Source organism: Ambystoma mexicanum, chromosome 5p (assembly GCF_040938575.1).
Source record: "Ambystoma mexicanum isolate Mex_15411 chromosome 5p, UKY_AmexF1_1, whole genome shotgun sequence".
Taxonomy (NCBI): Eukaryota; Metazoa; Chordata; class Amphibia; order Caudata; family Ambystomatidae; genus Ambystoma; species Ambystoma mexicanum.
In genome coordinates this window covers 576,241,893-576,268,105 of record NC_090930.1, presented here as the reverse complement: position 1 = coordinate 576,268,105, position 26,213 = coordinate 576,241,893, and positions in this window count along the sequence as shown.

The following is a 26,213-nucleotide window of genomic DNA, read 5'->3' as shown; positions in this document are numbered from 1 at the left end:
GCCGCCACATTACAGGTTCTGCAGCGGGTCTCGCTCTGTACGCCTGGCCAGACCAGACGTGCAGAACGGCACCTGTTAGCAGAACAGGATGCTAACAATGGACCCGTCATTAACGGGTCGGTTGTTAGCATCCTCCCCATTCCCATTGAGCCCTATGGGGGCTCAAATGGGAATGGGGAGGTACTGGGTCCAGGTCCCGTGAATGAGAATTACCGGGCCTGCAAAGATCAGAATGGTCCAGTAATTCCCATTTTGCGGGACCCGGACCCGAGTTTGGGGGTAGCCATGCTGCTAAAAACAGCATGGCTACCTCCAAACTCGTAATGAGGCCCAGAGAGTTTTAATTTAAGTAGTTTATGACTTTAGCAGCAATACATGTTTTTACATCTCTTGTACATACACTTAAATGGTCAGTATTAAGCTACATGAGATGAGGTAGACCTGTTGCGTTAGCTTTGAGTAGCTGGTGTGGTATTGGGTGGGGCCGTGAGAATGTCTGAGAGGTGTATCCAATATCAGAGCTCTTTCACTGTCACTGCGAGAGGGGTGCAAAACACAACTTCATAGGGCCCATGGAAACTGGGGTGGTTCAATTTTCTCACAAAGCTCCTGACATACACCAGCTCCCTAGCAACAATGGATGGGCGGGTGTTTGGTCAGCTGGTGGAGCTGTGATGTTTTTGCATCCTCTGGGTGCAGCAGTGCCATCTTTCGTGACACGTTCTTGATCGCACGTGTTAGGTGTGTCAATTATTGCTTGAATTCCTCCCCCAGAATGGTTGCAGCTCTATGGGCATCTGATGCCCTCCTCAAAGTGAAGATGTTTTTTTTTCCTTCCATCTGCCAGTCACTTTATTTTTTGGGGGAAGAAGTGGTGGTCCTTGTTAGAAAAGATTTCATAATTGTAGGTAATTTTCCTTCCATGTGGCAACCCCCAAACTCTTTGCTGTTGTTTTACACCCTGATCCAGACTTTGCCGGAGAAGCGCAGCCTTCCGCCGCACTCCTCTGGGCTTTCGGTCCATTTTTACGGGGAAACTGACATGCCCTTAAGACAGTCAGTACCGGGAGACTTTGTTTCCCTTAGTCCTTTCCTCATGTTGCAGCTTTTGAGCAACATGAAACAAGAGTGCCCCGTAACTTACATTACCGCGCTCTTGGGTCTCTAGTCATTCCAAAGGCCCTAGAAACTCTTGCTGGACTTATCGTGAAATGTGCAAGTGTGTCACGAATGGGACTGGTGGCAGCTATCGTTTCTTTGTGTTTTGAACCCCTTTTTGCCATGTTAACCGCGCTTCCCGCGTTTGGCCCAAATGGGTGGCCTGGCCTCCAAAATGGCCATGCCACTAGGTTCTTTGTCCTGTCCGCTGACCGTCTTGCCCCTTCACCTTCCCCCAGGTCGAACCGACCCGGGGCAGTCCTTATTTGGTCATGCACTTTCCCGCGAAACACAATGCCTTCGCAGGCTTCTGCATGCCTTGTGTGTGCCTCCAGGATGTGGGCTGGGATGTCTGTTGCCAATACACATCCTGGGTGCCAGAGAGTCTAGACTGTCTTGAATGCCTGGGACCACTGTGGTCCATGATAGGTCAACGTATGGTGTGAGTGTTTTGTGAGCAGATCTCCCATTGGGTCCTCTCCGTTTTGGCGCAAAGGGAACTCTGGATAAGAGGAGGCTGGAAACACCACTACAATGTCGATCTCTTCTCACGAACAAGGGATAAGGAGCCAAGTATCCTGCAACTAAGAAGCTGAGTCGAGGAATCGCTGGTGACCCGCTGAAGGTTTGGCACCCTGCACTGCTGTCGTCCTGTGAGACCCCTCTGCCTCTGATCGAACGAGAAGGCCTGTACTGGCACTTCGACCCTTTAGAATAGTGGGAACAACTATTCTCGGCATCTTCACCAAATCCTGTACGTAAGCCTTCGGAAGTGTCCCTGGGCCATCCAGTGGACTGACCAGCCTACACAGGAACCTTGCTCTGTCACCACCGTCTGGCTTACTGCTAATCCCGTGTCCTCGACACTCTCACATGATTCGTACACTTGGCATTCCCAGGTCTGAAGTGAGACGTGTGCTTTGGGACCGGAATACCTGCAGTTGCCGAATTGCCCTGCTGTGGTAACAAACCTGTGCATGTTCACTGCATTTTGGGACACCCTCGACCCTGACTCCTGCTGTCGCGGAATCTACACGGCGTCGAGACATCCTGCTGATCGCATCTGAACCTGCCAGTACCGAAACGGAACCGGAGAAGCCTGGGTCTGCCTGCATCGGGGACCGGTGAGTAGTCAATACCCTAACCGGTCGCCCTCCCGCAGGAGCCTGTGGCTATCCACTGCTGTCGTAAACAGCAACACTTTTCCGCACTCGTGCCCCGCTTCTGCCCACAAGTGGAGGCCGCGCTTGAGTAGCGGGGAACTGTTCATCATTGTTTTGTTCACCTCTCTGAACTGCCTGATCTCCCTGAAGAGACTCTCCTTTGCCCGTTGGCACCCGCGTGTGCAGGTACTTTTGAGCACAAGGCTCCACTCTTCGTAGGGCTCAGACTTCCTTCTAGTTAGGTGGCCTCTGATGTCAAAATGGGTCTAACGATTACTTGCACTGCCTGTTTTCCTCGCCATCTAGGTGGTCTGCATATTTCGTGCTTCTTTAGACCCCTTGGTCTTGTATATATATTGTATTGCTTGTGATGTGCTGGTTTATTGGAGTTTTACAGTGATTCTTTACTATGGTCGATGTTACAAAGGCCTTGTAATAAATGTGTCTATATTTTTAATATAACACCTGTCTGGAGTAATTTGTAAGCGTCCTTGCTTTGTGTGCTCATTGAGGGCTTTCAGTCACCCTCACCCCTCTTGAGACCTAGTCTTGACCGCCGCCATCGCTAGCCTGATTGGTCTGGCTAGTCCAGAGGTTACCCTGTTCCAAGAAACTAGGCTGGCCTTCTTAACCTCTGCCCCCCTCCAGGAACGAGTTCAGAGATCCATCTTAACAGTCCTTGCTGGACTGAGCACATAAATTGACCACGGCGAGGGGTAGGCAGTATACCCAGTTCTTTTTTAAGGTATTACACAATTTAGAGTGCCTGCTTTTGAGGAGGCCATTGATCCATTTCACAACACAATTTGCTTTGGAGTGATCAATTGAACACATGTGATGTTTGATGCCCAATAGTTCTGTGATCTCTTTAAAGAGTTCATGGAAAAAATGGGTGCTACTGTCAGATCTCAGAACGCCACATACTCCCCATTAGGGGAATACCTCACATATGAGAAATTTTGCGACACATTTAGCATCCGGGTGGGCGCATGGACCGGCCTCAACCCATTTAGAGAACGGAAACCCCACCCCAATAAGTTATCGAGCCCCATTGCATCTCTCCCTCATATCTTCATAGTCAATATGCAGCTCACAAAATGGCCCGATGGGGCGGGGCAGGGTGCCTTGCAATGATCTGAGTGTCATCTCTGTCCTAAACACTTGGCAGGTGGTGCATTAAATGACTATCGTTAGAGGTGTTCCTGGAGATTAGATATAAACCACTCTTCCTAGATGTCTGCTGCAATGTGTTGTTTGGAGCTTTGGGAAGGGTAGTACACCTGCTCAAAAGCTATTCATAGAAGTTCCAACGGACATCACTAATTTCCCAGTGCATTGTTGTCTCTGTAAGAGGTCAGTTGGAGACTGCACACATCCACGTTTGAGCCACATTTCTCAATCGTCCTGTGATGCCCTATGCTGAAGCTCAATTATCTGCGCTATGTGCTTGGCAGTGCATGGGTCTGTCTCTGGTTTTGTGGCAACTGCTGCGATAACATATTCTGCAGGTATGGGCGCTGGGAGATACACTGCAACCTTTTTTGCTGCATTTGCGGCTGCATTTCCAAGCAACATTTCGTCAGTGTTGTTGGAGTGTGCTGCGCATTTGACGCCAGCCACTACAGATGGTTCTACGAGTGCAACAATGAGTGTATTAAGCAGGGAGGAAGGTTGTAAAGGTGAGCCATCCATCCAACTAAAGCCCCTCCTTCTCCTTTGGGAAAGACCTGTGTGCACAGTTTTGGTGACGAATGCAGAGTCTGAGTAAATGGTTACATAACACCCTTTTGATGCACAAAGTGAATCTATGAGTGGCCACAAGTTTCACTGCTTGTTCTGAGTAATGCATGGGCAACCTTTTCATTACTATTGTACCACAGCTGCCCCAACATGTCCCTGCCCCGTGTCATGGTCAATTGTCGCTCACCAGTCAACAAAAAGCATTTTGTCTTCATCTAAATGGGCTGTCTTTGGCTTTGGGGATATCGTCTTCCTCGCCCTCATTCGTTGCACAGCCATTTTGTTGCAAGTCTTCATTAGTGCATGGTTATGTGAGGAACATGGCCAGATTCACCGTTTTACACCTCACAATGATTATATGCGGGCTTGAGAGTTTAATCTCATATGCTGATGCCAGCTTTGTGATAAGAGTCAACTTTGAACGGTCTATGATGGGAAAACCTGTGTGTTCCACATACAAAGCTACTGAGCACCCATTGACAATTGTGGAACTTTTTTCGATTGCAAAGGCTACAGCAGCAAGAACTTGTTTGCATGCAAACTGTCCCTGCATCGCTGAATCTAGTGTGGCGCTATAGTAGACCAGTGGCTTGTGGCCCATTGTGCTCTTTTGTGTCAGTACCGCTGTCATTAGTGTGCCATTCAAGTGTGAGAATATGTAAAACTCCTGCGTCGATTCTCAGGTAGCAAGGACAGGGACTGTTGAGAACACTTCATTAAAAGATCATTGAAACTCTTAATCAAAACTGAGTTCCATTCTATCTTACTGTTGTCTTTTTGTGCTTCCTTGAGGCTCTGTAAGAGTGGTCTCATGTATGATGCATAGTCAAGAATCCATGCCCTGCAGTAGTTGCATAGCCCCAATCATTTCTGCAAGTCTTTCATTATTAACATCTTGAGAGTGATACCCACTGTTGCTGCCCTGTCAGGGATGATTATTTTCCCATCTTTGGAGATAAGCTGCCCCAGTTAGAGTACCTCTTGTTGGCAGTACTGGAGCTTAGCCTTGTCTACCTTGTACCCCTTACGTGCCAACAGATGCAACAGTGCAATGGAGTCTCTGCAGCAATTTTTTTCCCTGTCACTGCATACCAATAAATCATCTGCACCCTCTGGTGAGAATCTTTTTTTGTGTTTATTGTCAAATGCGAGCCCTGTTTGCTGCCTCTTTTCTCCCAATCCTCCCCGCTCCTACTTCCCTGTTCACCTTCATCCCGCCTCCCTGCACTCCCACAGGGGCTCTGATTGGTCGATTTGACCGTCGTTGCTGGGCCTAGTTTGCTCCACAATCCCAGCTTGCATCATTTCCAACGTGGAAAGCAGGTGAGTGTGCCTAGAATCGTGCCCTGCGCCATCTGGTGAGCATCTTTTTTGTGTTTATTGTCAAAACTGAGTCCCGTTTGCTGCCTCTTATCTCCCGATCCTGCCCGCTCCTACTTCCCTGTTCACCTTCATCCCGCCTCCCTGCACTCCCACAGCGGCTCTGATTGGTCGCTTTGACCGTCGTTGCCGGGCCTAGTTTGCTCCACAATTCCAGCTCGCACCATTTCCAACGTGGAAAGCAGGTGAGTGTGCCCAAAATCGTGCCCTGCGCCATCTGGTGAGCATCTTTTTTGTGTTTATTGTCAAATCCGAGCCCCGTTTGCTGCGTCTTCTCTCCCGATCCTCCCAGCTCCTACTTCCCTGTTCACCCTTATCCCGCCTCCCTGCACGCCCTCCACTCCTCCCAATGGCTCTCCCAACTGGTCTTAACTGACCCTCCTAGGGCAGCCCTCTGCCCAGCAGCCATCACCTAAGGACCCAGGGCAAAGGACGGCTCCACTTCGATGGCTCAGTGCCGTATCTGCAGGTATCCGCAGGAGAAGCAAGAAGCCAACAATAAGTAAGAGTGGCCAGGGCAGGGACTGAATCAATTACTTCACGCCATACTAACCTACCACTGAACCCTAGAAGCTAAAATTAATGTAAGATTCTCCGTAATATGGTAGCATTGCATTGAGAAGTTATCCTTTACAGCATGTCTGTGGTATAGTGATATAGTTGCATTCATAAAGCGAGAATTCATTGTTGAAGCTAGAAGTGTGCCTACTATCCTCTCTGTGCAAAGTTGAATCTAGAAGTGTGCCTAATAGCGTGCCCTGGTTGAACCTAGAAGTGTACCTACTCTGTGCAAAGTTGAATTTAGAAGTGTGCCTAATAGCGTGCCCTGGTTGAACCTAGAAGTGTACCTACTCTGTGCAAAGTTGAATTTAGAAGTGTGCCTAATAGCGTGCCCTGGTTGAACCTAGGAGTGTGCCTAATAGCGTCCCCTGGCTGAACCTAGAAGTTTACCTACTATCCTCTCTGTGCAAAGTTGAATCTAGATTGTACCTAATAGCGTGCCCTGGTTGAACCTAGAAGTGTACCTACTCTGTGCAAAGTTGAATTTAGAAGCGTGCCTAATAGCGTGCCCTGGTTGAACCTAGAAGTGTGCCTAATAACGTCTCCTGGCTGAACCTAGAAGTGTAGCTACTATCCTCTCTGTGCAAAGTTGAATCTAGAAGTGTACCTAATAGCATGCCCTGGTTGAACCTAGAAGTGTACCTAGTCTGTGCAAAGTTGAATCTAGAAGTGTACCTAATTAGCGTGCCTAATAGCCTCGCTGTGTAAAGTTCAATTTAGTACTGTGCCTAATAGCCCCTCTGTGTAAAGTTCAATTTAGAATTGTGCCTAATATCCTCTCTGTGCAAAGTTGAATCTAGAAGTGTGCCTAATAACGTGCCCTGGTTGGACCTAGAAGAGTACCTACTCTGTGCAAAGTTGAATTTAGAAGAGTGCCTAATAACGTGCCCTGGTTGAACCTAGAAGTGTGCCTAATAGCGTCCCCTGGCTGAACCTAGAAGTGTACCTACTATCCTCTCTGTGCAAAGGCGAATCTAGAAGTGTACCTAATAGCGTACCCTGGTTGAACCTAGAAGTGTACCTAGTCTGTGCAAAGTTGAATCTAGAAGTGTACCTAATTAGCGTGCCTAATAGCCTTGCTGTGTAAAGTTCAATTTAGAACTGTGCCTAATAGCCCCTTTGTGTAAAGTTCAATTTAGAATTGTGCCTAATATCCTCTCTGTGCAAAGTTGAATCTAGAAGTGTGCCTAATAGCATGCCCTGGTTGAAACTAGAAGTGTACCTACTCTGTGCAAAGTTGAATTTAGAAGTGTGCCTAATAGTGTGCCCTGGTTGAACCTAGAAGTGTGCCTAATAGCGTCCCCTGGCTGAACCTAGAAGTGTACCTACTATCCTCTCTGTGCAAAGTTGAATCTAGAGGTGTACCTAATAGTGTGCCCTGGTTGAACCTAGGAGTGTACCTACTCTGTGCAAAGTTGAATTTAGAAGTGTGCCTAATAGTGTTCCCTGGCTGAACCTAGAAGTGTGACAAATAGCGTCCCCTGGCTGAACCTAGAAGTGTACCTAGTATCCTCTGTGTGCAAAGTTGAATCTAGAAGTGTACCTAATAGCGTACCCTGGTTGAACCTAGAAGTGTACCTACTCTGTGCAAAGTTCAATCTATAAGTGTACCTAATTAGCGTGCCTAATAGCCTCGCTGTGTAAAGTTCAATTTAGAACTGTGCCTAATAGCCCCTCTGTGTAAAGGTCAATTTAGAATTGTGCCTCATATCCTCTCTGTGCAAAGTTTAATTTAGAAGTGTGCCTAATAGTGTGCCCTGGTTGAATTTAGAATTGTGCTTAAAAGCCACTCTGTGTAAAGTTCAAATTTGAAGTGTGCTTAAAAGCCTCTCTGTGTAAAGTTGATGTTAGGATTGTGCCTAATAGCCTCTCTGTGTAAAGTTCAAATTAGAGGTGTGCTTAATAGCATCTCTGTGCAAAGTTGATGCTAGGATTGTGCCTAATAGCCTCTCTGTATAAAGTTCAATTTAGATCTGTGCCTAATAGCCTCTCTGTGTAAAGTTCAAATTAGAAGTTTGCCTAATAGCATGCCCTGGTTGAACTGACTTCTGTCCCTAATATCCTCTCTATGTAAAGTTTAATTTAGAACTGTGCCTAATAGCCTCTCTGTGCAAGACTTGAATTTAGGATTATACCTAATAGCCTCTCTGTGTACATTTCAAGTTAGAAGTGTGCCTAATAGCGTGGCCTAGCTGAACTGGCTAGTGTCCCTAATAGTCTCTAGTTGAACTGACTAGTGTCCCAGCAACCTCTCTGTGCAAAGTTGATTTTAGAATTGTGCCTAATAGCCTCTCTGTGCAAGACTTGCATTTAGAAGTGTGCTCAATAGCCTCTCTGTGCAAAGTTGATTTTAGGATTGTGCCTAATAGCCTCTCTGTGTAAAGTTGAATTTAGAAGTGTGCCAAATTGCCTCTCTGTGCAAGACTTGAATCTAGAAGTGCGCCTGAATATCCCCTCTGTGTAAAGTTGAATTTAGAAGTGTGCCTAATAGCGTGCCCTAGTTGAACTGACTAGTGTCCTTAATAGTCTCTCTGTCCTTAGTTTAATTTAGAAGTGTGCCTAATAGCGTGCCCTGGCTGAATTTAGAAGTGTGCCTAATATCCTCTCTGTGTACAGTTGAATTTAGAAGTGAGCCTAACAACCTCTCTGTGCAAGACTTGAATCTAGTAGTGTGCCTAAATATCCCCTCTATCCAAAGTTGAACTTAGAAGTGTGCCTAATAGCCTCTCTGTACAAAGATGAAGTTAGAAGTGTGCCTAATAGCGTGCCCTTGTTGAACTGACTAGTGTCCCTAATAGTCTCTCTGTGCATAGTTTAATTTCGAAGTGTGCCTAATAGCGTGCCCGGGTGAATTTGAAGTGTGTCTAATAACCTCTCTATGCAAAGTCTTGATTAGTGTCCCTATTAGCCTCTCTGTGCAAAGTTGAATTTAGAAGTGCGCCTAATAGTGTATCCTAGTTGAATTTAAAAGTGTGCCTAATAGCGTGCCGTGGTGAATCTAGAATTGTGCCTAATATCCCCTATGTGCAAAAAGTTAGAAATGTGCCTAATAGCGTGCCCTCATTCAACTGACTAGTATTCCCTAAGAGCCTCTCAGTACAAAGTTGAATTTAGAAGTGTGCCTAATAGCGTGCCCTGGTTGAATTTAGAAGGGCGCCCAATAGTACACCCTGACTGAATTTAGAACAGTGCTTAACTTCTGCTCTGTGTAAAGTTGAATTTAATAGTGTACCTAATAGCCTCTCTGCGCAAAACCTGAAGTTTGAAGCGTGCCTAAATATCCCTTCTGTGCACATTTTAATTTAGAAGTGTGGCTAATATCATCTCTGTGTAATATAGAATTTAGAAGTGTGCCTAATAGTCTAAATATCCACTCTGTGCAAAATTGAATCTAGAAGTGTGCCTAAATATCCCCCCAGTCCAAAGTTGAATTTAGAAGAATCCCTAATATCCTCTGTGCAAAATTGAATCTAGAAGTGTTCCTAAATATCCCTTCTGTCCAAAGTTGAATTTAGAAGAGTCCCTAATATCCTTTCTGTACAAAGCTAAATTTAGAAGTAAACCCAATAGTGCACCTTGCCTGAATTTAGAAGTGTACCTAACAACGTGCCCTAGTTGAATTAAGAAGTGCCCCTATTACCCTCTCTGTGCAAACTGAACTTGAAGTGTACCTAATATCCTCGCTGTGTACATAATATCCCTCTCTGTGCAAAATATGCCCATTAGCATTGAGTTATTTGTTGAATATAGAAGCATTTCTAATATCCCATCTGTACAACTCTCAAATTCAGAAGTAGGCCTAATAGTGCCCCTTGCTTGAATCTAGAAGTACGCCTAATAGCGTTTCCCGATTGAATTTAGAACTACAATTAGAAAGTCCTCCTAAATTACACTTAAAAGTCCACCTAAAAGCATATCTGTGGTGTTGCTACATTAAAATTCTCCCTAATAGCCTACCTGCATTCCAGCTTGATAGAAGAAGCGTAAATACAACAGTGTAACTGTGCTGTAGTTGCAACTAAATAGGCCGCTTAACAGCATATCCTAAGGTGTAGCTTCACTTCAAAACGGCCTAATATCTGCAGCCTAGTTACAATTAGTACACTAAAACCTAGAATAAGTGAATAATATCACCCTGCTTAGTGGAACCTAGAAACCAAGACTAATCTCACCCAGTGATATAACCAAACTTATAAAGTCCAACATAAAGTGTAAGTTGCACCTGAAACCCCACCTAACAGCAGGTACTAATCATGAGTGCACCCAATCCACCAGGATCGGCTAAAAATTACCAACGTGGACCGCCTCCGCTCTCTGGTCAGCCTTGCCTCCCATCCCCCCTTCCCAAATCATCCCACCCTCCTTCACATTCCCTACCCATCCCTTTCCAAACACCAAGCCAGAGGGGCACAATAGGGAGCCAACCACCCTAAGACCACTGCTCTCCTGAACCCCTCCACTGACCAGCCTATGTTGATCATGCCCGCTCCCCTCACTATCATACCGGGCACTCCCTGCCCTGCAATCATGCACCCCCCGTTTTTCCCACTAACCCCCACCATCATCCCCCCAACCACACCCCTTCCCCTCCCTAAAAAACACATGCCTAGCCCTAGCAAGAACAGAAGCCTCATCCCTCTCCCCCTCTAACCCTCCTACCCTCTCCCACACACCAATCGCAACAAAGACACTAAAGATGAAACATGCCTGGTCCCCCTCAATCTCTCAGCACTCATCGCCTCCCCTGTCTCGACCCACCACCTCATTCCCCCAATCACCACCATCCCCCCTTGCTTCACCCTTCCTGAAACCCCTCTCCCTCGATTTCTCACTGACCGCAACTGAAACTCCGAACCGCCCACACCCCACCTTCAAATCCCCCGTGCAAAAACCCAATAACCCTAATACATGCATCCACCCACTCCCACCCGAAACCGCCAACTTTTCTGCTCGCCCACTCTTCCCATTGATCATCAACCAACCTAGCCCTCTCCCTCTCCAGTCGCCACCCTCTCCCCCCACCCCCTTCCGCTGCAGCTCCGACACCAACCTCACCTACCGAAGTGAATTGCATCCTATTTAATGCCCGATCCGTAGCAAAAAAACAGACACAGCATCTTTGGCCTCCTCACCTCTGACAAACCAGACGTTTTCATCACAGAAACTTGGTTCTCTGACGACTTCACCCCAATCGCCAATGAAGCCTTCCCCCCGACTACTCCCTCATCCCACTGAACAGTCCCTCCAGAGGAGGGGGAATAGCATTCTTCTTCAAGTCTCACTTCCGCGCCTCAATCATCGACAACCAACCTTCCATTCCTTCCTGTGAATCACTCCTCGTTAAACTATCCCTCTCCCCGTCATTCTCACACAGCTTCCTAATAATCTACAGACCCCCTGGCTACGATAGACAATTCTCAAACAATCTCTGCGACTCTAGTGTCACCCTTCATCTAAACCATCCCAACCTTACCTTTCTTGGGGATTTCAACATATGGCTCGACATCCCCACCAACCCATGACTCACTCGCTGGTTGATGGTCTCAACGCGATTAACCTCCAACCCCACATAAACGGCCCCACTCACTATAAATGACACACTCTTGATGCCATCTTTAGCTCCCACAACCGAATACATCTAAACCCCCCCACCCCAATCATCTGGTCCGACTACTTCATTGTTTTTTTTCACCATTCGCTCACCCAACCCGCTCCCAGTACTCGAACCTGAGCCTCTGAATCTACGCAAATGTTGGAAAAAACGAATAATCGTTCCTGACCTAGCCGATGCACTCCTCCAGTCTCCTTCACCTACCTGCCAACTAAATAAACAACTAACCCCCGACGCCTTTGATTCATGGCTCAACACCTCACTAATGCGGCTCACACCCTCTTGCAAACCATCAGCCCGCCGTGGCCTGTTCCCTAGATGGTTCACACCTGATTTGAAGACCACTAAACAACTATATAAATACCTAGAATGCAAATGTCAGAAAGACAAAACCCAAGAGAGCAGAGCCACCTTGGCCCGACACCTTAATCCGTACAAAGCCAAAATCTGGAAAGCAAAAAAAGCCCACTACAACTCCAGAATCCTAAACTGCAAAAACCACAGCAAAGAACTTCACAAAATCATCACCGAATTCACCAAACCGGCATGCACTTCCACCGTCCCGACCCCTTCACAATCACTGTGCGACTCACTCTCTCTCCACTTTTACGCCATGGCTCTCGAAAGAACAAATGCGCTAAGCACCAAACTGGCTCTGTTACATCCACCAGGCAACCCTCCCCCATACCGGTCACCCCAACACGTGCGACCACTACGCAACCAACGTTCGACTCCTTTAGTCCAATATCCCCCGACCAATTCCTAAAACTTCTCTCTGCCCGCAAACCATCCGGCTCTCCGCTAGACCCTTAGCCAGCCACAACCCTTAAAGAAATGTTTGCTTCTACCTGCGCAGGAGAACATGCAAGATCCATCATAACTAACTCCCTTTCCTCAGGTATTTTTCCTGACGTATTCAAAATGGTTCATGTCAAACCTCTGATAAAAAAACCTTCCCTCGACCTCCTCGAGCCCAAAAACTACCGCCCCATCTCAAACACCAGGTTCCTTGCCAAACTCATTGACCAAACTGCCTACTCCCAACTAAATGCCTTTGTCGAAGCCAACAATCTCCTAGACCCCACGCAATCAGGTTTCAGAGCCCGACACGGAACTGAAACCACCCTAACCTCAATCTGGGATGACCTTAAAATCACGGCAGACTCTGCACGATGCGCCGCATTAATCCTTCTTGATCTATCCGCCGCCTTCGACACAATCAATCACTCAATCCTCCTTGACCGCCTCCACTTCCTAGGAATTTGTGGAACTGCTCTCAAATGGATAGCTTCATTACTCAAAGATAGGTACCAAATAACGACACTCTCCACCTATTCCTCCCAAGCCCGACCAGTTGACACATGAGTTCCTCAATGAGCATGCCTATCTGCCCTCCTGTTCAATCTCTACTTGATCAATCTCCCACCAATAATTTGTTCACACAACATCCTGTGTTACAACTACACTGATGACACTCAACTAATTCTAAAACTCTTGAACTGAAAACCCAACCGCTGACCTGACCAAGCCTCCTGCCTCCTCGACATAGAGCTCCGGATGACCCAAAGTCGCCTCTTGTTAAACCCCTCCAAAACTGAAATCATGGTATGTGGCAACTCTGAACTTCTTCCACACACACTACCCTATGCCATCTGCCATTAGCAACTCACCGATTCCCTCTAACTCAGTAAAAAACCTTGGATGCACCCTTGACTCTGACCTAACATTCTCGTGCCAAGTCAACAACGTCTCAAAGTCCTGTCACTACCACCTTAAAACTCTTAGGCGCATCTTTCCATATCTCTCCTTTCCCAACAGTCTCTCTGCGGTCCAATCAATTGGTATATCAAGACTGGACTACGCTAACCCCCTCTATCTCGGAGTCCACGCTTACCAACTGAATAAACTACAAAGAGCACAAAATGCTGCAGCCAAACTGCTACTAGCGCTCGGCCCGAGAGACCACATCTCCCCAGCCCTTAAAACTCTGCACTGGCTTCCAGTGGCCCGAAGAGTGACTTTCAAAACCATATGTATTTCCCATAGATCATTGCATAAAACCAGACCTCAATATCTTCAAGATAAGCTAAAACCCTATACCCTCCACGTACTCTAAGATCAAGCTCAGCCGGCCTCCTAGTCATACCTAAAACAAACTCAGTCAGGCTAGGCGGATCATCATTCTCAGCCTTAGCCCCCACGCTGTGGAACGCACTCCAATCCCACATCCGCCTAACTGAAGATCTAATGTCTTTCCGCAAACTGCTGAAAACTTGGCTCTTCCCTTAAAACCAACCCGTAAGCAAACTAACCCAAACTGAATAACAGCATCTCAATGACACCAACCCAACAAACTACTCGATCTTGAATAACAATAAGACAAATAACAATACAACTTCAAGATCCATGTGAGAAATCGACAACTAATAACCGCTAATATAAACTAAAAGGACAAACAGATTAGAATGAGTAAAGTAGCTCAAAGCATTGAAGTGAAAAAAAGAATACCTCGTACGAAAACAGTAATGAGGTTTAAATTAATTAAATGGATTTAACAAATGCAATAGACAAAATGAACAACATGGGTGAAATGAATGAAAAGAAGAGGATAGAAAGATGAATACAAGAGACTGATGAGTACACAGGCAGATGACACCGACTTTATGAGTACATGGCATAAATGGAAAGTACAGAATAGCCGATTCAAGTACATGAGACGTGTGTAGTGCATGAAACAGATAGAGAGCACAGAACAGATCCAGTACATATGACAAGTGACATGGCCTGAATCGATAATGCATGATAAATGAACAAAGTGAACGGAGCGGATGAAATCGTTAGAATGGATGAAGCAGGTGGAACGGATGAGTGCGCTGAGCTGATGAATGCATAGAGCAGATGTGTGTGTAGATCGGATGAGTGTATAGAACGGATGAGTATGTTGAGCGGATGGGTGTGTTGAGCGGATGGGGTGTAGAGCGGATGAGTGACTAGAACGGATGAGTTTGTAGAGCAGATGAGTGCGTAAGTGCGGAGAAGTATGTAGAAGGCAGGAGTACCTAGAGCAGATGAATGTGCAGAGTGGACGAGTGTGAAGAGCGGATGAGTGTGAAGAGTAGATGAGTGAGTAGATCGGATGAGTGTGTAGATCGGATGATTGTATAGAACGGATGAGTGTGTAGAGCGGATGAGTGTGTAGAGCAGACAAGTGTGTAGAGCCGATGAGTGCCTAAGTGCGGAGGAGTGTGTAGAACGCAGGAATGCATAGAGCAGATGAATATGCAGAGTGGATGAGTGTATAGAACGGATGTGTGTATGTAGCGTTTGAGTGTATAGAGTGGATGAGTGCCTATGAGCGAACGACTTTGTAGAACAGATGAGTGCATGTAGCAGATGAGTGCGTGGAAAGAACGAGTGCATATAGCGGATGAGTGCAGGAAACGGATGAGTCCATAGAGCGGATGGGTGCGCAGAGCGGATGGGTGCACAGAACGGATGAGTGCGCAGAGTGTGATGGGTGCGCAGAGCGTGATGGGTGCACAGAGCAGAAGAGTGCCCAGAGCAGAAGAGGGCGCAGAGCGGAAGAGTGCGCAGAGTGGAAGAGTGTGTAGAGCAGAGGAATGTGTAAGAACGGAGGAGTGTGTAGAGTGGATGGATACGTAGAACAGACTAGTGGGTAGAACAGACGGGTGTATGGAGCAACGAGTGCGTAAGAGCGAATGAGTGTGTAAGAGTGGAGGGGTGTGTGAGAGCGGAGCAGGGCGCAAAAGTGGATGAGTGCGTAGAGCAGGAGAGTGCGTAGAGCGGGTGAGTGCGTAGAGTGGATGAGTGTGTAGAGCGGGTGAGTGCGCAGAGTGAATGAGTGTGTAGAACGGATGAGTGCGTAGAGCGGATGAGTGCGTAGAGCGAATGAGTGCGTAGAGCGGATGAATGCGTAGAGTGGATGAGTGCATAGAGCATGTAGAGCAGATGAGTGCGTAGAGCGAATGAGTGCGTAGAGCGGATGAATGCGTAGAGTGGATGAGTGCGTAGAGTGGATGAGTGCATAGAGCATGTAGAGCAGATGAGTGAGTAGAGTGGACGGAATGGGTGAAGTATGTGGATGGAATGGGTGATGTATATGGATAGAAAGAGTGATGTATGTGAATAATATGGGTGACATATGTGGTTGGAACGGGTGACGTATGTGGTTGGAACAGACGACATATGTGGTAGGAACAGGTGACATATGTGGTAGGAACGGGTGACGTATGTGGATGGAATGGGTGACGTATGTGGATGGAACGGGTGACATATGTGGATGGAACACATGAAGTATGAGGAAAGTACTGGTGTAATATGTGAAAGGTATGGGAACTATGTGGATGGTACGAGTGAAATACGTGGATGGAGTGCATAAAACAACTTAGAAATACACAGAACGGATTGGAGTACATGGAACAGATTCGAATGCATGGAATGGATTCAAGTGCGTGGAACGGATTGGAGTACGTGGAACGGATTGGAGTGCGTGGAATGGATTGGAGTGTGTGGAATGGATTGGAGTGTGTGGAGCGGACTGAAGTGTGTGAAGCAGACTCGAGTGCGCGGAGAGGACTGGAGTGCGTGAAGCGGATTGGAGCGCATAGATCTGCGCAACTTACATGGAATGGTTTGGAGTGCATGGAACGTTTGAAATAGCATGTAAACCCATCATATCACATCACCATGCTTACTCTCTTCTTTACACCACCACTCAACTAGAACACAGAGATACTATGACACCATTCGGTATAGCTGTTCTCACACCAACATCTGCCGCATACTCCACATCACTCTAACTAAACAGTGCTGGTTACACACCCCCCAGCCAGGCGTTCTCCTCAGGCCTAATCCAGCCACAATTGGTCTGGTAAATTCTGCCAGAATGAACACATACTCGTGATCTCTCAACCACCACACCTACCGCTAGAAGCAGCTATTACATGAATGCCACACCAGCTACACACATATCGGGTGCTCACATGCACCTTTGACTCTCTCTACTGACTTGAACTTCGGTTCCCAAGGGCGTTCAACCTACCAGCGCTTTCAGACCATACCAATGGTATATAAGGCGCTATATAAATGAAAAATAACATAACATAACATACGTATTGAAGTATTGTGTTGGGCACCTGGATGTTACCTAAGTCTTCATGAAGTATCCTATTGAATATGCTGGGGCTTTCGGAGTACACTTGGGGCAAACAAGTGTGTTCATAATGTTTTCTGCACAGGGTAAATTCAAATCAAACACTGTAAAATGGGTCGCTTCTTTGGAAATACTTCACAAAATGGAGGCCGGATTTGGGACACGTGGAAACTCTTTTTCACCACGTCATTGAGGGGGCGAAGATCCTGGATCATCCTCCAACCACCTTCTAATGCTTTTTTAACAGGGTATATGGCCATGTTACATGGTGAGGAGGAGGGTACTATGATCCCTTGGTGTAGTACGGCCTGTGTTGTCTCCCTGATCCCTTCCTCTGCCTCTCTCTACAACGTGTACAGCTTCACCAGGGATAACACTGTCCCAGCCTTTAGTAAGATTCTCACTGGGGTCACTTCCTTTAAGATTCCTACATCATGTGGGTTGGTTGTCCATACATGTGTGGGAACCTGTTGTAAGTCTACCTCAAGGAATGGGGGTAGTGTAACAACAGCCATGAGGGGGCTTTTAACTCTTCGGTACTGTACCATAATTTCATAGCCTGTCATTGTTCTCTCCACTGTTCCCCTCCCTTTGCCTGGTCGCGCTCTGAAACACCTGTGTATAAGCGCAGTATAAATAGAATATCATATCATATCCTCAAAAAGTTCAGCATCTGTCAATTCATTGATGGGCATAGTAGGATTTATTCACAGAACAGTGCGCCACTGGCATCCTAGAGGGTCAGTACATAGAACTACAATTCTTTTGGCCCATACCAGCAGACCCTCTAGGTCCAACAAAAAATGTTGTACCTGCAACTAACTCTGAGGACACCACGGCCCGAAAAATGAAATCAGTGAGTACTCTCCTGCAAGTTCTGGTAATATGGGGCACAGCTTGTGCAAGCACTGTAATGCTGTAAATAAACGTGTCAGGGTTGACAGGGATGCCTTGTACCACTAAATCATGTGCCATGGCATGTATCACAAGAATTAACCTCATTGAGCACATGTCAGGTGATACCACTGTCTGTTAATGGGATAGTTATGTTCAGCTTGCTTAGCAGATCCCTACTGAACAAGTTGACAGAAGAGCTTTCAGAAATTAAGACATGGGCCCTTACAACATTCCCTCCCACCATTACATCTAAGTCTTTTGTGTATTCAAACGTTAAAACAGTCTCAGAGAATCCCTGCATGTCGAGAGGTTTGCCTGGTAACAGGAAGTCAACTTCACAGATGCATGACTTCTCGGCTCCTGAGTCCACCATAAAGATGAATTGTTTGTTCCCTAATCTCTGCCCCCACCAACGGTTCCTCTTCTGGATTTCAGGTAATTGACAGGACTGAACACACACAGGCTTTCTGTGGGGTGTTCTAGTCAGGGTATGTGTCTGTCCCAGGAAAATAGCCAGGGTTTCCCCCTACCACTGTAGCGCCTTAGAACGGAGACACTTTGCCATTAGGTGTGCTGCCAAAGGCGCTCCTGTTCTGCACTTGCAGCATATGAGTGCGGAATTGATAATGATGAAGTGTTTGCTGAGGGTGTTGGAAAGAGGCCGGGACCCTGCAGGAGTAGCTGTGCGTAAGCTTCATGAATCTCATAGGGTTTTGAGGTCATTCTGGGAGTGGCCTCTGGTGATTCCCTTGATGTGGAGGGCCCAATTCTGTATCCTGCATACTCTGACATTCGCTGGAGAAGTTCCCCCATCTCCCACATGTCTAACACTGCCCTGTTCCCCCTCCTATATGCCCCAGTCCCCCAAACTCACCCCCCATGATACTCCAAACCCACCTCACTCGTTTTGCTGTCCTCTTTGCCACTGTGGCCCCGAGGATTGTGGGCTGCGGCCCCACTGTCCTTGTCCTCCTTCATCCCACACTGCCGGTACTCTTGCATTTGCTGTGTTAGGGGCGTACCCTCCCTCCTCTACCTGTGCCAGAGTTGGCCCTGTCCCTACCACAGCTACTTTCACTAAATTATTTTGGAGCAGTTTCGCTCCCTCAGCCTGTCGCCTCTGAATCATTTCTTTCTCGCACTCTTTTGTCCTTCTACTGTGATGAACTATAATGTTTTGAATTTCAGGACATACTTTTGCTTCTATTCCAGCTGTTTTGTCGAGTGCCTTCTGCACCTCTTTGGGTACGCCCTGTTTCACAATAAATTAAAAACAGGTTAAATTGGTCCTGGGCATTGCCCGTTTCTGCTCTTCACAGCTATTGGACCCTGAGAATAAACTGTGCAGCGTCTTCATCATTCCCATAGTACACTGCATGATGGATTGTAAATCTGGAGTGTCTGACAATGCCTGATGCAGCACTTTCCAGACCCTGGGCCTAATCTTATTGAATGAGGCTCCATCATGGGCATCATTGCTCAGTGTTACTCTCTGGTAACCTGCTTTCACCCATACATTTTCAGCTTGGTCCCCAACTGCAGCCACTAACAAGCTTTTAATGTCCCCTTTTGATAAGGGCACACCTGCTGTGTTATTTTCAAAAGCATATATAAACTTCCCTGCCCCCACGTGAGTGGTAGGAGTGCCTTAAGGAGGTTATTCTTGTCCATCTACGTCCAGTATACATAGTGAGGCCTCCCTGCTCCCTTGTGTATCAGTGGCATTTGCATTTTAATCTTGCTTTTTCTGCCTTTAGCCACACAATCCTTTTTTCTTGCTGATGTTATCCTGCCAAATCTCTCCCTTAAGGTTCCGTTCCATAAACGTTCTAACCTCGGTGTGCGCTGGGGCGCTTGCTCTGCGCCCCCTTCCCCATGGTCCTCGGTCTCATCAAATTGACTCCAGTCTTCCACATCTCCTCTCCGTGACCCTACATTCTCATAGCCCAAGCTGTCTGTCTCTCCGTCACGCTCCATGTGAATGGTTCTTATTGGTACGTTGTCTATTCTGAATAAGACATCTCCTGACTTCCATGCATCCCCTGCCAGTTGCACCGGTGCCCCCACAGGTGGTACGGGTGTATCTGCCTTTGTTACATCATATGCTGCCCCTAGCCTGGCTAACTCTGTCAGTGTCAATGGCATTACTATTTCTAGGTCTCTTGCGCTCACCCCGGTGTGGGCATTAACCGCCGGAGATGAGATATGCGGGGAGGTGGGGATGTTGCTGGTGTTGCCACCACAAAAGTTGGATTAGTATAACCTTCCACTAGTGGATATATTCCTTTTTTCCTCTCCACGTTCTTCCCATTTTCTCCTAATCATCTCTCTCTACTACTGTCATGTATCTCCCCCTCCACTTTGGATCCTCTGTATCCGCAAACATTTTCCAGAGGTTCAATACTTCCCTACTATTCTGCAGCGGTCTCCCCTTATATTTAGCCGTTAGAAAGGTAGACATGTGTACAAACATGCTTGTGTCAAAAGATGCCTGATATGGCCAGGTATGGGGCATTCCCCCTCCTCTAGACACTGTCACCCACTGATTGTGATACTTCTTGATCTTTTCACAATACAATGGCAGGTCCTTGCACATGATTTCTAGGGGTGTTTCTACACCCATAGTTGCGTCTCCCACGTGTCTAGTAGTGGGGATGTGCTTATGCTGATGCGCTTCAGTGTTTATGCAGTAACTTGTTCAAGACATATACAGTTCAATTGTGTCAACAAATAAACTTAATGTCATCAAGAAAAATCCCAATATAAAATTCCTAGTTTGATCTCTGTAACTACACCCATACTTCACGCTCTCCTCACACGTCCACACACAACGCGTATACACCTCTCCTGGATCTCCTTCTTTCATCATGAAATATACTAATAAAAAAAACTCAAATAAAAGCTAAAGCAACAACCACTACTATTCCGGAGCCCTCTTATTATACGGAGCTCCTATATTTATCCTTGTGTTTTTCCCGCACTGTTGAACAATTCATGTGGCGCCACCTTCCCCCTCACTCAGGGAGGATCCCTCTCTTCCATTTTCCTTTTCCGTAATATCCTTAAAAATTGTTTAAAAAAACAAAAAATCAATACACTCCACACATATGCCACACTCTCAATTTCAATCACTGCATGTTCACAATGTTCCATAAATCCCACCCTTCTTTGTTATCCCTTGCAGGCTATACTCATGTGCGCCTCTTCACCTAAACTGCTCCATTCATGGTGTTCTAACACTGGCCTGCAACTCTCCTTGCGACCACACCCCACTCCAAAGAGCAGGCAGGATTTCGCAAAGACGGCTCCCACAGGCCCACTTTGGGGTATGCGTTTTTGGGCTGCTCGCTGTAGGTGGGCATGGCCCTTGCGGAGAGGCCGCCTGGATTCCTCACAGGTACGTCGGGCACTGGGACCACATCGGCGGGGCCACCAAATGAAGGCAAGTCCATGTTTACGCTCACACCAGAAAGAATACATCCCTTTATGGGGAAAAGGCCAACAGATTGCATGCAAGCATAACAAGGTTTAATTGTACAGAATACAAAGGTATCAGCAAAGAACTCTGCTGCTCGAGTACATTCTGGCCAAACTTAGTACAAGCCGAATCTTAAAAGGCAATACATCGTCATTGCTATACAGTAAAAACTAGCGTCACTGGTGGGTGTGACACTATACATAGGGGATGCCAGTCTATGATTGGTACTCCTCTCTGCCGTCGGTCTGTTCCCACGTGGGTTAGCTAGGCTCATCTGTCTTAGGAGTGAAGGTCAGGTTCCTCGTAAATTACAGTATCGAGACTGCTAAGATATCACGGTGGCATCTGGGAATCTCAGGGACTGGTGCCTGGGAGAAGGGAGGAAGACTACAGTCACGCTGACCCACACACTCTGTGCTTTGTTGATATCACACTGGCCGTACATGCTCAGATCTTTTATGGCCATTGGTTTTATGGTTGGGGCTGCAGTTGTTCACTACCATGGAATGCAGTGGTTTGTGGACCGGGTTAGTGGTGTGGCCCATTGCTCTGGGTAGGCTAGGTGAGTGTTAGGGGTCTGCTGATAGCTTGGTAGTGATGAATTTGCATGGCAATGAGCCTGGTGTTGTCTCACAGCCTTCCAGGGCTCCTCTTCCCAGTGATACTAAGTAATTGCAACGGTGAAGGGCTGAGGGGATGCTTCCGTGAGAAATGGATGTGTGGAGCCATGCCGTCTTAATGTTCTCAGCCTAGTTGAGTTCTTCCATTGAGCTAAAGTTATGCCATGCAGTCATGCAAAACTATGCATTACCATAACTACAAAATGCTGTTTCTTTCTATGCTCACGGTGGATCTATGAATCTACATTCCCACTACATCATAACCGTGCCGAGTTGCTTAGCATGGTCCTTTCCCCCTAGCACACTACACGGCTACTCATGGGATTTGTCTCAGTCCAAAGCGCCTAGGGGGGTGGGATAGACTCATTTCCATCCAAAAGTGGTCAAGATATAGGTTTATGCATTTTCTACCAGGCTTTCTTTTTTGTGGGTTTTATTATAATGATATATGCATTGCAATAGGGCGGCATAGCAAACAAATAATAATTTATATCAAATGTTCCCACTGTACAATATGGGCACCTATGTTAATCAATGTTACCCAAGTGTATTTTTTCTTAAACTGTAATTCTCAGTGTAGCTTAATATGAAGGCTACAAAGGTAGGAGTACAGGCAGTTCATTATGATGTGAGGCCAGCCTGTAGAAGTGGATTTCCCAGTAATTGAGACACATTCTGAAGCAACACTGTAAAAGAACTCGAAGGTCATCAGGAAATGAATTTTGGCCGTTAAGTAAGGGGATAAGTGAGGGCCTGTTTGTTTTGAACATGTGGTTATTTATATTAGACTCTGCATAGCGAGCAGGTCATACTATAGCTAGAGACGGAGATGATTCTCAGACTGTGTTCTGCTAAACACAGTCTTGGACAAGGATTAGCCCAGCACTTACTATTTTATATTAGCATGAAACAATACAACTGATCATTTTTCTCTGTGGTGTCACTAATGTAAAAATGCAATTGAGAGAAAAGTAATGGCTGCAGGTGCGGTTTATTTGTCAAGATAAGACCACCACAGGCTTTCAATATCTCAGTGCTGTTAAATGTCTTTAGTGTATTAACATGACATTTAAAGCATCTCAAGGATTGTTTCAATGGATATTTAGGTATTACATGGCCACGGTAGTGGCCATGTAGTTATGGTTAAGTTGGTGTTTCCATAGGAAGAGCACTTTTTGGGTGGCTTATAACTTCGCTCTCCCTGGACGAATCCTCACCAAAGTTTGCAAAATAAGTATTTGGGTCACTCCGAATTATTATGCAAAGTTTGGTGAGGATTCGTCCGGGGGGGCAAAGTTATAGGGGGGTCCCAAAACTTATTTTTTTCCCATAGACTGAAAGGGAAACATTTTTTGCTCGCGTCTACAGCCCAAACCGCTGGACGGATTTTCACCAAATTTGGACCAGGAGCAGCGGCTTGGACCCGAAAGCGTGCTTTTGCAAATTTGGTGAAAATCCGTCCAGTAGTTTTTTTTAAAATGACCAAAAAGTAGGTAAAAAAAATTAGTGATATCTGTGTTCGGTCAGTGGACACACTTCCATGTTCACTCCGCGGACAGTGACCTGATTGGCCAATCGGCTTGTGTGACATGCAACGTGTTCGCTGATTGGACGGCGTGGAGCGTGAAACACATCAGATTTTCGGTAGCACCTGCCATCTTGGATTCGCGGACGTCCGCGGACTGCGCAGTGAAACTTTGTTCAAAATTTGTATTTAGTAGAGTGTGTTGGTGTGTAGGAGTGTTTGGGGAGGGTGGGAGTGTATGAGATAGGACGAAAGTTGTGTTTTTTTATGTGTTAGACGTTCTTTTCCTGTTCGATTTGTCTGCGGACATCACGGGTGTTCTGAAATGTTCTAAATAAACTGAATGGGGGGTGTTCTGAGGACTCAATTTGTGTCCGTTTTGATCGCAAGCAAGCTGAAACTGTTCTAAGAACACCCGCGGTGTCCTGAAATGTTCGCAAATAAACAAAATGGGGGTGTCCTGAGGACGCTGTCCGTATTGTTCGTTGTCAAGTTGAATGTGTTCTAAGAACACTCGCGGTGTCCTGAAATGTTCGCAAATACACAAAATGGGGGTGTTCTGAAGACGTTGTCGAACACTCACTGTGTCCTGAAATGTTTGCAAATATGAATGGGGGGTTGTGGCTGGCAAGTTGAATGTGTTCTAAGAACACTTGCGGTGTCATGAAATGTTCGCAAATAAACAAAATGGGGGTGTTCTGAGGACGCTCTCCTTATTGTTCTCTGTCACGTTGAATGTGTTCTAAGAACACTCGCGCTGTCCTGAAATGTTCTCAAATAAACAAAATGGGGGTGTCCTGAGGACGTTGTCCGTATTGTTCTCTGTCAAGTTGAATGTGTTCTAAGAACACTCGCGGTGTCCTGAAATGTTCACAAATACATAAAAATGGGGTGTTCTGAAGACGTTGTCGAACACTCGCTGTGTCCTGAAATGTTCGCAAATATGAATGGGGGGTTGTGGCTGGCAAGTTGAATGTGTTCTAAGAACACTCGCGGTGTCCTGAAATGTTCACAAATAAACAAAATGGGGGTGTTCTGAGGACGCTGTCCGTATTGTTCTCTGTCACGTTGAATGTGTTCTAAGAACACTCGCGGTATCCTGAAATGTTCGCAAATAAACAAAATGGGGGTGTCCTGAGGACGCTGTCCGTATTGTTCTCTGTCAAGTTCAATGTGTTCTAAGAACAATCGCGGTGTCCTGAAATGTTCGCAAATACACAAAAAGGGGGTGTTCTGAAGACGTTGTCGAACACTCACTGTGTCCTGAAATGTTCGCAAATATGAATGGGGGTTGTGGCTGGCAAGTTAAATGTGTTCTAAGAACACTTGCGGTGTCCTGAAATGTTCACAAATAAACAAAATGGGGGTGTTCTGAGGACGCTGTCCGTATTGTTCTCTGTCACGTTGAATGTGTTCTAAGAACACTCGCGGTATCCTGAAATGTTCGCAAATAAACAAAATGGGGGTGTCCTGAGGACGCTGTCCGTATTGTTCTCTGTCAAGTTCAATGTGTTCTAAGAACAATCGCGGTGTCCTGAAATGTTCGCAAATACACAAAAAGGGGGTGTTCTGAAGACGTTGTCGAACACTCGCTGTGTCCTGAAATGTTCGCAAATATGAATGGGGGGTTGTGGCTGGCAAGTTGAATGTGTTCTAAGAACACTCGTGGTGTCCTGAAATGTTCAAAAATAAACAAAATGGGGGTGTTCTGAGGATGCTGTCCGTATTGTTCTCTGTCACGTTGAATGTGTTCTAAGAACACTTGCGGTGTCCTGAAATATTCGCAAATAAACAAAATGGGGGTGTTCTGAAGACGCTTCTAAGAACACTTGCGGTGTCTGGGGAATGTTTTATGGGGTGTCCTGAGGACGCTGTCCGTATTGTTCTCTGTCAAGTTGAATGTGTTCTAAGAACACTCGCGGTGTCCTGAAATGTTCGCAAATACACAAAATGGGGGTGTTCTGAAGACATTTTCGAACACTCGCTGTGTCCTGAAATGTTCGCAAATATGAATGGGGGTTGTGGCTGGCAAGTTGAATGTGTTCTAAGAACACTCGCGGTGTCCTGAAATGTTCGTAAATAAACAAAATGAGGGTGTTCTGAAGACGCTTCTAAGAACACTTGCGGTGTTCCGGGGAATGTTCGTAGGGGGTGTTCTGAGGACGCTGTCCATATTGTTCTCTGTCACGTTGAATGTGTTCTAAGAACACTCGCAATGTCCTGAATTGTTCGCAAATAAACAAAATGAGGGTGTTCTGAAGACGCTTCTAAGAACACTTGCGGTGTTCCGGGGAATGTTCGTAGGGGGTGTCCTGAGGACGCTGTCCGTATTGTTCTCTGTCAAGTTGAATGTGTTCTAAGAACACTCGCGGTATCCTGAAATGTTCGCAAATACACAAAATGGGGGTGTTCTGAAGACGCTGTTGAACACTCGCTGTGTCCTGAAATGTTTGCAAATATGAATGGGGGTTGTGGCTGGCAAGTTGAATGTGTTCTAAGAACTCTCTGCGGTGTCCTGAAATGTTCGCAAATAAACAAAATGGGGGTGTCCTGAGGACGCTGTCCATATTGTTCTTTGTCAAGTTGAATGTGTTCTGAGAACACTCGCGGTGTTCTGAAATGTTCGCAAATAAACAAGATGGTGGTGTTCTGAAGATGCTTCTAAGAACACTCGTGGTGTCCTGAAATGTTCGCAAATAAACAAAATGGGGGTGTCCTGAGGACGCTGTTTGTATTGTACTCTGTTAAGTTGAATGTGTTCTAAGAACACTCGCGGTGTCCTGAAATGTTCGCAAACAAACAAAATGGGGGTGTTCTGAAGACGTTTCTAAGAACACTCGCGGTGTCCTGGAATGTTCGTAGGGGGTGTCCTGAAGGCATAGTCCGTATTGTTCGCTGGCAAGTTGA